We start from the raw sequence: 12,713 nt of genomic DNA on the forward strand, positions 1-12,713 counted from the left end.
TGTATTTCCCGTATGTGTGCAGAGCACCCATCTCTGACACTTACATCCACCTCAATAATCTTCTAGGTAAGCCCCCCTTTCAATCTTTACCCCTACCTTATACTTTTAACTGTATTACTTTTTTCCAACAGTTAAACAGTATATGCCTTCAGTCCTTTATTATTATATTTTGCAGACAAACATCCACATTTTCCATTTTGATCCTGTGTATATTCTTCCAACTTTTCCCCAGGCGTTCCCCTTGACAACAAACTTGTTTTTAAAAATTGTACGTTTCTGCGGATATGATGCCCTTTTGATTTGATGTGGCGTATATTATTACACTCATTTGGCAATGTTTACAAAACACTTTCTTTTTATTTTTCTCTTTTTTTGATATATATTCTCTAATTAGCATTATATTTGATCGCCAGGTCTCTTGTATGCCCCCTGCAGTCATAGATACGGTGCAGCCTGATCTGTCTCCAGCTGGGGTGCCCCTTGCCGGGCCTCGCCCCGCGTGTCAGGTTTTCAGGTACGTTCTCGAGTGTGAGGGTTTCAGATGGCTACCTCCCTTGGGGACACAGCCCAGCCACGTATCCCAGTCTTTGTGTTATGCTTTTTCACTATTATATTCTTTATTGTTATTATTTTATTTTTTGCCCTCTTTTTTGTTTCTGTGTATAGATCTTTATTGTTGCTACAGGCTCACATCATTCCCTGAAGAAGCCAATGTCTTGGCGAAACATGTAGGAATTGAGATTCTGTTTTGAAGGCCCTCTTCACTAGGCCTACTCCATTGCATTTATTCTGCATAAATTGATGTGTGAACTACACCTACGATTTTAATTCATCTGTGTCTTTTTGTATGTGTTAAATTTTGTTAATAAAGTATTTTTTGCAATTTTATCTGAAATATCCTACTCCTATTTCTTTCTCTGGCACTGCTATAATCCCTCTTCTACTCCCCTAATTTTCAATTAATATTTCGGGATGAGGTGCTGTATGTAGTGGAACCTCTCTAGCCATACTTTTAATTGCCTTTATTTTACCGATAACTTCTCTCCTATAGCTGTTTAATTTTGGGCACCCCACATTATATGGATAAGGTCTCCCGTTGGATCCCCACATCGTGGGCATCTAGCGTCTGACCTCTACCCATATAGGAATAATTGCTGAGGTGTCCTATATGCCCTATGTAGCCGTAGTAGCTGTGACACCGTCTTACTGATGTGGAAATTTAAGCCCTGAAAATGATAGACTTTATTATTAATGTGACTTACAGTGATCTTTCAGTGACTTTATATTTTCAGAACATGTTTAGAATCAACAGAGACACCATACCCAGCTGTGGAATTTTATCTGGAGTAGCTTTCTGACAAAAGCCTCTTGTCTGACCATTTGGTAGCATAATAATGTCACTTTGTGGGAGTTGGGAAGGGAACAGGAAGAACTTGGTCATAAAATGGTAGTTGGTGTCCTAGCTTAAGGAGAGCCACCCACCCCCATTGGCTCAATGTAGCAGTTTAGCATATGGAAGGGGGTGAGGAGGGGAGGGGGTTACAAGTGTGTATATATCAGAATAAACACCCCTGGCTCTCTCTAAGGCTCACGGTCTAGATGAAACATGGTCACATAAGAGCTCTCTATGTTGTATTATGTGTATTATGTTATTTCTCTTTTCTTTTCTCTAACTTTTTCTATCCTAAGACCCCTCTCACACTGAGGCGTTTTTCAGGCGCTTTTGGCCTAAAAATAGCACCTGTAAAGTGCCTGAAAAACGTCTCCCCTGCAGTCTCAGTGTGAAAGCCGGAGGGTTTTCACACTGAGGCGATGTGCTGGCAGGATGTAAAAAAAACTCCTGCAAGCAGCATCTTTGGAGCCCGCTGCTGCCCATTGAAATGAATGGGCAGGGCCGCCGAACGAGCGATGCTGCAAGGGTGCTTTGCGGGACACTAACCCTTTTTCGGCCACTAGCGAGGGTTAAAAGCACCCTGCTAGCGGCCGAAAACCCAGCAAAAACTACATTAAAGCGCCGCTAAATTATTTACCGCCGACACCCCAGTGTGAAAGGGGCCTAAGATTTGCCTTAATACCTTGATAGCATGTGTATGTCAATTGTAACCTTATCTCCTTTTTGCATTAACTATATTTGTAGACTGGCAACACTGTATTTGTAACATCACTGTGCTATATTTGGTAATCTGATTAGTCTAACATTTTTTTTCTGTATAAATAAATTTGATTGTTATTCTTTTCGCATAGTTATCATTCGTTTTTAATTGTAATAGCTGCAACTGCATGGGTTGATTCTTATATAGACAAAAGGTTTTAATCACTTATTTTATGTGTCATCATTTAAGTGAGGTAGGTAAAAATTGCCATAACACTGATGGAGATAGGGTACTTAATGGGCCTGTTTCCAAGATACATTTTCATTATTCATCTGTTATATCCCCTAATTCTTCCACCCATGCCTTCCTACAGGGAAGCTGCTCGTTCCTCTCTATATCCCTGTCACATATACTATCATTTATAAATTAAATCAAGCCCTTAGATGTATTAACCACTTGCCGACTTTTACTGCGGCACAATGGCACCGCTTCGCGAAATCCCGTACAGGGCGCCCCCGTGCGTCCCGCGCCTCGCTTGTGACCATCGGATTCATTTCAGAAGTGATCAATCTTCAGGTCCAGGCCAATTATTTATGGCCTGGACCTGCTGATCGGTTCTGGCGAATTAAATCCTCCCCTGCCTGTGTAAGTGTAAACACAGACAAGGGAAGTGATGTCATCTCCCCTCATGGAATCCTTTTCGTTCCAGAGAGAGGAGAAAAAACATCTCACAGTAAGTTGCACGCTACACTAACACCAGTACATGTAGTAGGTACACTTGTCACCCCCGATCGCCCCCCCAGTTAACCTCTTCACTCCCTGTCAGTGTCACCAAGTGCAGTTGTCAGATTTTTCACTGATCACTGTACTGGTGTCATTTGCGACACTAATCAGTGTTAGGGCAGTTAGTGGTAGGCCCAGGTAGCTTTAGGGTACCCACCCTAATAAAGGTTTAACCCCTTGATCGCCCCCTGTCATCAGTGATCACCGTGTTAGTGTTACGGGTGATGCTGGTTAGTTATTTTTTTGTAGCGTCAGGGTACCCGCCGTACATTACCTAAATAAAGGTTTAACCCCCTGATCACCCAGCGGGTGATATCAGGTAGGTTTTAGCTTCAGTCAGGGTCTGCGTCGCCCCAGGCAGCATCAGATTAGTGCCAGTAGCGCTAACACCCACGCATGCACCATACACCTCTCTTAGTAGTATAGTGTCTGAATGGATCAATATCTGATCTGATCTATACTAGCGTCCCCAGTAGTTTAGGGTTCCCATAAACAGAATTAGTGGGAGCAGCCCAGATACCTGCTAGCATCTGCGTTTAGCCCGTCCACCCAGCCCACCCAAGTGCAGTATCAATCGATCACTGTCACTTACAAAAAACACTAAACACATAACTGCGCAGCGTTCACAGAGTCAGGTCTGATCCCTGTGAACGCTAACAGTTTTTTTGGTAGCGTTTGAAACAGTCGCTGACAGTCAGGTGCTCTTTTCTCACTTGTGTACCATTGTGGAGGCCACAATGTCCAATCGAAGGTACACTAGTGAAAAAGCCTACACGTTTCTGAGCATGACAGATGAGAGTGAAGCGGAAGTCACCCATCTGTCAGATTCAGGCTCAGAATTCGATCCTGTAGACAGCAGTGGCACCCTGACATAAAGCTCTGACGACGGAGTTATGGTCAAGATTCCCTAAGATTCGGCCTCCAACGCCTCTGCCAATGTATTGTGACCTGTGCCCAATAGCACAGCTCCTCTGTCCTGATTCTCCTCAGACACCACATTACAACCTCTTAAATGCTGCAATTGTGTCGCCAATAAATAACACCAAGGGTGCTGAACCGCCAATCCCCCCCTGTCTCTTGGCAGCTGCAATGTGCGGAGGCGCACCCTTGATTGCCCTTTCTTCCAGATTAGCTCCTTAAATACAGTGTCCATTTTCTGGAACCATTACATAGTTACATAGTTAGTCAGTTAGACACAAGTCCATCAAGTACAACCAAAAAAAAAATACAATCCCATATGCACAAACCTACACCCACAGTTGATCCAGAGGAAGGCAAAAAAACCCCAGCAAAGCATGATCCAATTTGAAAATATTCCTTCCTGATTAGGGATGAGCCGAACACCCCCCGGTTCGGTTCACACCAGAACCTGCGAACGGACCGAAAATTCGCACGAACGTTAGAACCCCATTGACGTCTATGGGACTCGAACGTTCGAAATCAAAAGTGCTCATTTTAAAGGCTAATTTGCATGGTATTGTCCTAAAAAGGGTTTGGGGACCTGGGTCCTACCCCAGGGGACTTGTATCGATGCAAAAAAAAACGGCCGTTTTTTCGAGAGCAGTGATTTTAATGATGCTTAAAGTAAAAAAAAAAAAAAAAAGTGAAATATTCCTTTAAATATCATACCTGGGGTGTGTCTATAGTATGCCTGTAAAGTGGCGCGTGTTTCCCGTGTTTAGAACAGTCCCTGCACAAAATGTCATTTTTAAAGGAAAAAATCTCATTTAAAACTGCTTGCGGGTTTAATGTAATGTCGGGTCCTGGCAATATGGATGAAAATCAGTGAGACAAACGGCATGGGTATCCCCCAGACCATTACCAGGCCCTTTGGGTCTTGTATGGATATTAAGGGGAACCCCGCACCCAAATTAAAAGGAAAGGTGTGGGGCCACCAGGCCCTTAATACTCTGAACAGCAGTATACAGGCGGTGCAAACAAGACAGGGACTGTAGGTTTGTTGTTAAGTAGAATCTGTTTGTAATTTTTAACGGGTACATTTTTAACGTGTTTAGCTCCAGCCAAAAAATCTTTTTTAAGCTTTTTGGAAACATAGGGAAGGGTTATCACCCCTGTTACATTTGTTTTGCTGTCTTTCCTCCTCTTCAGAAGATTTCACCTCACTTTTTGTCCCAATGACAAATGTTTTTTGAAAATTTGGGGTTTTTTGTGGAACAAGGATTGGAAAGCATCAGTGGAAAGGAGAAAGGTTTTTCCCATATTAACTCTTACAGGAGAGAATTTCCCTTCCTAGGGGTAGATTTCATCTCACTTCCTGTTGTCTCCTTCCGTTTGCAAGTAGGAGTCGTTTGTAAGTTAGATGTTTGAAAGTAGGGGCCTGCCCTATATACTCAGCAGAAATTTGGGCCTTAGGTGTTGTGGCCACAAGACTGTAAGCCCTCACAGGGCCCTGCTGTGAAATATTAGATCAAGAATTGTAATTACATGCCCCTGTTGAACAAGGGCAGAAAAATTGGGCCTTTGGTGGTGGTGGTGCCACAACACTGTAAGTCCTCACTCGCTCTTGGTGGGTGCAGAAATGGGCCCTGCTGTGAAATATTAGATCAAGAATTGTAATTACATGCCCCTGTTGAACAGGGGCTGAAAAATTAGGCCTTAGGCACTGGTGCTGGTGCCACAACACTGCAACCTCTCAAAGATACTCTAGTTGGAACGCAGAAACGAGCCCTGCTGCAAAGTATTGCATCAAAAATTGTAATTACACGCCCCTGTTAAACAGGGGCTGAAAAATTGGGCCTTAGGCACTGGTGGCGGCGCCCAGAACCAAAAATGTTCTTACAAGCTATCAGCGTGATGATTGAGGAGGAAGAGAATAATTACTCAGGGATAGTCACTCAGCATCAGCATAGGCAGTCTTTGAAGGGATCTGAGATTTAAAAAATAAATATTCGGTTACATCAGCATCTCCCAACTTGATGATTTCTTTTCTTCAATTAATGACAACAATAGGGGGATCAAGTTTGTTCATGAAAGCAGCTATGAGAAGATCAATTTCCTTGATCTAACCATAACTAAAGAAGGAGGTAACTTCAAAACCATTTCTTATTTTAAGAAAACCGATCGGAATTCTTTTATTCCTATCGGGAGTTGTCATCATGATTCATGGCTCAAATCCATTCCGAAAAGCCAGTTCATAAGAATGAGGCGTAATTGTACGGACATCAAGGATTACAGGATACAGGCTGGTATCATATCCAAAAGATTGGAGGAAAAGGGATATGAAAAGAATTTTTTGGTTCAAACAATGCAACAAGTAGAAACCATTGATAGAGCCTCTTTACTCAATGAGGCTTCTAAAGATTGTTCGGGGGGACCTTTATTACCATTCATTACCGGTTTTTCCACACAACATCACCAGATCACTAAGATCCTACGAATGCACTGGCACCTCTTAGAAAATGATAAGGTTATTAAAACGATTTTGCCCAACAAACCACAAATCGTTTTTAGGGGGGTCCCCTCGTTACGGGACAGAATTGCCCCTAATGTAGTGGACCCACCCACCCAAAAGATTTCCTTCTTCCAAAACTTGTCTGGTTATCATCAATGTCGAAGGTGTCAGATTTGCTCACTTAATAAAAGCAAACAGAGAAAAACTGAGTCCTTCACATCATATAGTACATCTAGAATTCACAAAATAGAGCCTTTTGTCACATGTAGTACAAAAGGGGTAGTTTACTTATTGCAATGCCCGTGTGGGTTGCAATATATAGGCCGGACTAAACGCCCCATGCAAGTCCGCCTAGGCGAACACATTACAAATATAAAAAATGGTTACCAGTATCATTCGGTATCTAAACATTATGCGGTACATCACAATCGGAACCCAGCCAACACTTTATTTTTAGGAATAGACAGATATAGTGCCCACTGGAGGGGTGGATCTCTAGTCAGGGAACTGTCTAGATTAGAAATGGTTTGGATCCATCGAGTCCGGTGCTATACCCCCCACGGTTTGAACATTGACACTGATGTAAATGCTTTCATTGATAATGGTTAGAGTGTTATGCTTTGGAGCCTTGTTCTGAGATCATGATGTCCGGTGGTGGTGGGTACTATTTGGGTCCACCATCCCCTCACTCTCGGTTAATGTTGGATATCAAGGGGTTTATATCTGGTCCGGTACGTACCATATCAAGTAGACATTTTGTAAACTGGTATGAAATTATCAGCTCAATAGCTATCCATGCACGTAGAAGTTTCCTATTAGGAGACTGAGCCTGCACATAATTTTTTTTTTTTTCTACTATTTTGTAGATCTCTTTCTACATTTGGGTTCAAAGTACTTGGACTGGCATATATTAACATCCAGTATATTTTTAATCCATCATGAAATGTCAACAGGGGTGGTGTGACCCCCGTGCTCACATTATGTGTTTTTTGTTTTTGTTTTCATTTAGTGACGGTAATGGGAAAATAAAGGATTTCTAATTTCATAGTATATATAAAGAAATTCTTTGGTCCATTTTTTAGAGACATCATATGTCATCAGAGTACTTTTACGTTATCTTAATCTGATCTGTAGTCTCGTGTATATTTGACACTGAAGCTGTTAGCATGTTCAGCAGCGGCAAATTATGATTGGCTGTTTTTTAATATCATTGACTTTTAAGACAGATCTCTTAGTCTCTGAGCTGATGGTAGCATTGATTTTTTTACTCGGGTCAGCGGACAGACATTCTTCCTATCTGGGCCATCAATAAATCTTTATTCTTATTTTTAATTACTTAGTTTAAGTCCTTGGTCGCCCAATTCAAACATGGCGGCGACGGCTTCGGAGATCTTGATCTCAGAGGGGGGCGTTACCTTTGCCTTATTTACCTATTTAGGTGGTGTGTCAGCATGCCGCCCGTACCCCAGGAAGACGACAGATTTGTCGAAACAGCGTAAAAAAGGGAGGAGCGGCGTGCTGACGTCACCACCATACCACGCTGATCCCGGAAGACACGGGCAGCATCTGAGAGCCGGCCGGCTTGCATTGTTTTTAATACGCTTTTACACTGTAAGTGCATTTCTTATATTTTCCATTTTAATAAAGTTTAACTGTATTACGCTATGGAGCATCTCTTTTTCTATTTTTGGGATTTGAGCATTAATACCCTAATCCTGTGAACTTCGGAGTGGGAACTTTGCAGAGACCCAGTGGCTGGGGGACACAGCCACTTGCTTGCATGATCTCTTTGACAGGAGATCTAACCATCTGGTAAGGGGCGTTTTTGTCTGAGGTGGAGGAACTTCATATATCACCACGCTCCCCAGGGAGATATGTTTGTGCATGCCTCACTCTATATCAAGATTGGTGCTATCTTCCCTTACCAATAAGTTATTTCTCGCATAAAGACTGTTATTTGAAAGTATGGACTTTGCAGCATTATATGATCCTTGATTCTGAGTTTCTACTGTTTTATTTATTCATCATGAATCGTGCAGTCTGTGGAGTTTAGTCTATATTGTTTCAACAATATTCACATCAGTTTTTTTTTGTATGCATTTTTTATCCATTTTGAGTGTTATTTATCACCAGGAATGTTCTTGGTATAATCACGTTCACTTATTTAGCAGCGCAGCCTATTCCATTTAGACATCAGCATCAGGTGCTTGGTAGCTGGTGGTGATCCAAGACTGATTCATTTTTATGAAGGTCAGTCGATCGACCGAGTCGGTGGACAGACGCACCCTATGATCGGTTACAAAGCCTCCAGCAGCACTGAATGTGCGTTCCGAAAGAACGCTGGATGCAGGACAGGCCAGTAGCTCAATTGCATACTGTGCAAGCTCTGGCCAGTGATCCATCCTCAAGACCCAGTAACCCAGAGGATTTTCGGTGGGAAAGGTGTCCAAGTCTGATCTTGCCCCTAGGTATTCCTGCACCATGTAAAACAGACGCTGGCGATGGTTGCTGGAACCAATCATACCTTGGGGCTGCGGACCAAAAAATTGTCTGAACGCATCGGTCAGACGGCCACCTTCTCCACCGCTCCTTCTTTGACTGACTGAAGCCTCAGCAACACGTTGTCCAGAAACAGGAGTTTGTAACCTCCCAGTCTCTGGGAATGCGTTGCACAGACCTTTCTGCAAGGCCTCCCGAAGATGTTTCATCCTCTGCTCCCTCTGCGATGACAAGATAAGGTCCGCAACCTTACCCTTGTAACGTGGATCAAGGAGGGTTGCCAGCCAGTATTGGTCCTTCTCCTTGATACCACGAATACGAGGATCCTTACGCAGGCTTTGCAGGATCAGGGAGGCCATGCAGCGTAGGTTTGCTGAGGCATTCGGTCCGGAGTCCTCTGGGTCACTAAGGATGACATGGTTCGCAGCCACCTCCTCCCAGCCACGTACAAGTCCATGTGTTTCTTGGGACTGATCCCTTAAAGACTGCTGCTGATGCTGAGTGCCAGGCTCCACCTCCATACTGACACAATCTTCCTCCTCCTCCTCCTCCTCTTCCTGTGTGATCGGCGGGCACGCAGGAACACTGTCTGGATAAAGGGGGCCTTGAGAGCTAAGGAAGTCCTCCTCTTCCTGCCTCTGTTCTGCCTCAAGTGCCCTGTCCATTATTCCACGCAGCGTGTGCTCCAACAGGTGGACAAGGGGGACAGTGTCACTGATGCATGCACTGTCACTGCTCACCATCCTCGTGGCCTCCTCAAATGGTGACAGGACAGTGCATGCATCCCTGATCATGGCCCACTGGCGTGGGGAAAAAAACCAAGCTCCCCTGACCCTGTCCTGGTGCCATAGTCGCACAGGTACTCATTGATGGCCCTCTGCTGCATGTGCAGCCGCTGCAGCATGGCCAACGTTGAGTTCCACCTGGTGGGCATGTCACAGATTAGGCGGTTCTTGGGCAGGTTAAACTCCTTTTGGAGGTCCGTCAGCCGAGCACTGGCTTTATATGACCGGCGGAAATGCACAGACTTTCCTGGCCTGCCTCAGGACATCCTGTAAGCACGGGTACCTGCCCAAGAACCGCTGCACCACCAAGTTAAGGACGTGAGCCAAACAGGGCACATGGGTCATTTGTCCCTGTCGGAGGCAGAGAGGAGATTGGTGCCATTGTCACAAACCACCATTCCTGCCTTAAGTTTGCGTGGCGTCAACCACCTCTGAACCTGCCCCTGCAGAGCTGACAGAACCTCTGCCCCAGTGTGGCTCCTGTCCCCCAAGCACACCAGCTCAAACACCGCATGGCATCTTTTGGCCTGCGTACTTGCGTAGCCCCTTGAACCGCTACGGAGCACCGCTGGTTCCTAGGACAAAGCACAGGAAGAGGCCATGGAGGAAGAAGAAGAAGAGGGGGTGGAGGAGAGAGGTGTGTCACAATCATTAGCATTTTGGAGGCGTGGTGGCGGAACAACCTCCAACACTACTGCACCTTGTCCTGCATCCTTCCCAGCTGCCAGCAGAGTCACCCAATGCGCCGTGAAACTTAGGTAACGTCCCTGTCCATGCCTGCTGGACCATGAGTCAGCGGTAATATGCACCTTACCGCTGACCGCCCTGTCCAGCGAGGCATGGACATTGCCTTCCACATGCCGGTAGAGAGCCGGAATCACCTTCCGTGAGAAAAAGTGGCGTTTGGGTACCTGCCACTGAGGAACCGCACATTCCACAAACTCAGGGAAGGGGGCAGAGTCTACCAACTGAAAAGGCAGCAGTTGAAGTGCTAGCAATTTTGCCAAGCTAGTATTCAACCGCTGGGCATGTGGATGGCTGGGAGCAAACTTCTTTCGGCGGTGCAGCAGCTGGGGCAGGGAAATTTGCCTGGTACAATCTGACGTCGGTGTACCAAAAGCAGATTGCCCACAAGTACTTGGCTGTGACACACCTAATTCTACACCTTCATTCCTCTCAGTGCAGGTCTCAGAGAGGACTGAAGGTATAGTGGGGTTGGAGATCTCAGCTGATGAGGAGCAAGGAGAGGTCCTCTTTGTTCTTTGGTGTGGGTCTTTTAGATGCGCTTGCCAACGAACTGCATGGCAGGTCAACATATGTCTGGTCAAGCATGTGGTACCCAAGCGGGAGATGTTTTGGCCACGCGAGATACGCTTGAGACATATGTTGCAAATAGCAGCGGTGGGATCTGATGCACTCGTCTCAAAAAAGGCCCACACCAAAGAACTTTTTGAATAACGCGCAGAAACTGCAGCGCCCTGCACATGTGGAGCTTTGGGGTGTGATGCAGTCAAGGTGCTGCCCTTAGGCTGGCCCCTGGAGGGCATCCTGCCTCGTTGGTGATGTGCCGCCTCCTCCTCTCTCCTATCAGGCACCCACGTTGAGTCAGTGACCTCATCATCCCCTCCCTCCTCATCACTGGAGCAAACCTGGCAGTATGCTGCAGCAGGGGGAGCATGACTGCCAGATTGCTGTCCTTCTTGGGCACCCCCTCTGTCCGTGCTCACGTTACTGCCTTCATCGAGCTCAGTATCATCATCAGAGCCTTCCAAACGCTGGGCATCCTCCTGGAGCATGTACCCAACACTGTGGTCAAACAGTTCGAGGGACTCCTCAGGAGGACATGGTGGGGCTAGGGAAGGAGTCACTGATGACATTGAGCCAAGAGAAGAGGCCGCTGCTTTGCCAGACAAAGTACCCTGGGCATGGGTGAGAGAGGATGAGGAGGATGAGGACGGCTTGGTCATCCACTCGACCAAGTCTTCCGCATGTTGCGGCTCAACACGGCCAGCTGCCGAAAAAAAGGCCAAGCGTGTCCCATGGCCACGTGCTGATGAGGATGCACCGTCTCCACGACCAGCACTAGACACAGAGCCTGCTTGCCCTCTCTTATTGGCTTGTGACTGTCTGCCTCTCCTTATTGGCCTTCCAGACATACTAATGGCCTGTAGCTGCACTAAGCTGGGATATATATATATATATATATATATATATATACACATATACACACACACAAAAAAGAGGGGGTTGTGACCAATCCACACTGTTTGAGTAAGAGAGCACCGACATGCCTCCATCCCAATATATGCAAACAAATAGGGAGGACAGAAGCGGGACTTTGTATGAGGCATGTGGGTGGATGTATTGAGATGAATGGTAAGTATTATGGTAAATATAATAAAATACATATAATCTCCTCACATAATGATGTAAAATGATCATGATATAAAAGTTTTAATGGCATAGATATATTAGCCAGATACAATCATAAAAGACCACATTGGAGACCAAAGTATAGCATGTAGGCAACTGTATATAAACAAGCAGAGTTCATGAATTGGTTGTACAGTGACACAAGCAAATATACATTGTACAATAGATAGGTGTATCAATAGATCTAAACTCAACGCGTTTCTTGGCTTGAAACCAATCATCAGGAGTCCGATGCAGTTTAACTGTATCAAAAACAATAAAGTATCTATTAATGTATGAGCAAATATTGGTAGAAAAGATATATTGAAAAGTGTGATTTTCTGTGTACTCACAAAGTATTCACAAGGTATACATATTGATGATGATCTGTGTATTGCAATGCAATGTTGGTCTGGGTCCATAAAGTCTCACCCGGGGTTGAGGCAGAGAGCACACCCCAATAGGCCGTCAGCCACGGCGGCCCAAGTAACACGAGCACCCACGAAACCGGCAGGCAGGGACGTCTGGCGAGGCCAAGGAGTGTGGATAAACTAGAGAAAGAGAATGATAATGGTGAGGAGGGGGTGTGAGCTGATAGATAAGTGATAATAGGAATGGTTGAAGTGAAAGCAGCATGGCATAGCCGTAGGTGTGGAGGGGAACTGAAACAAGGCCGGTGTGAGAGTGATTCGCGATGTAGAGTGTATGTACAGCAAGAAACCATTGCTG

The sequence above is a fragment of the Aquarana catesbeiana genome, linkage group LG03 (genome assembly GCF_042186555.1).
Source record: "Aquarana catesbeiana isolate 2022-GZ linkage group LG03, ASM4218655v1, whole genome shotgun sequence".
Taxonomy (NCBI): Eukaryota; Metazoa; Chordata; class Amphibia; order Anura; family Ranidae; genus Aquarana; species Aquarana catesbeiana.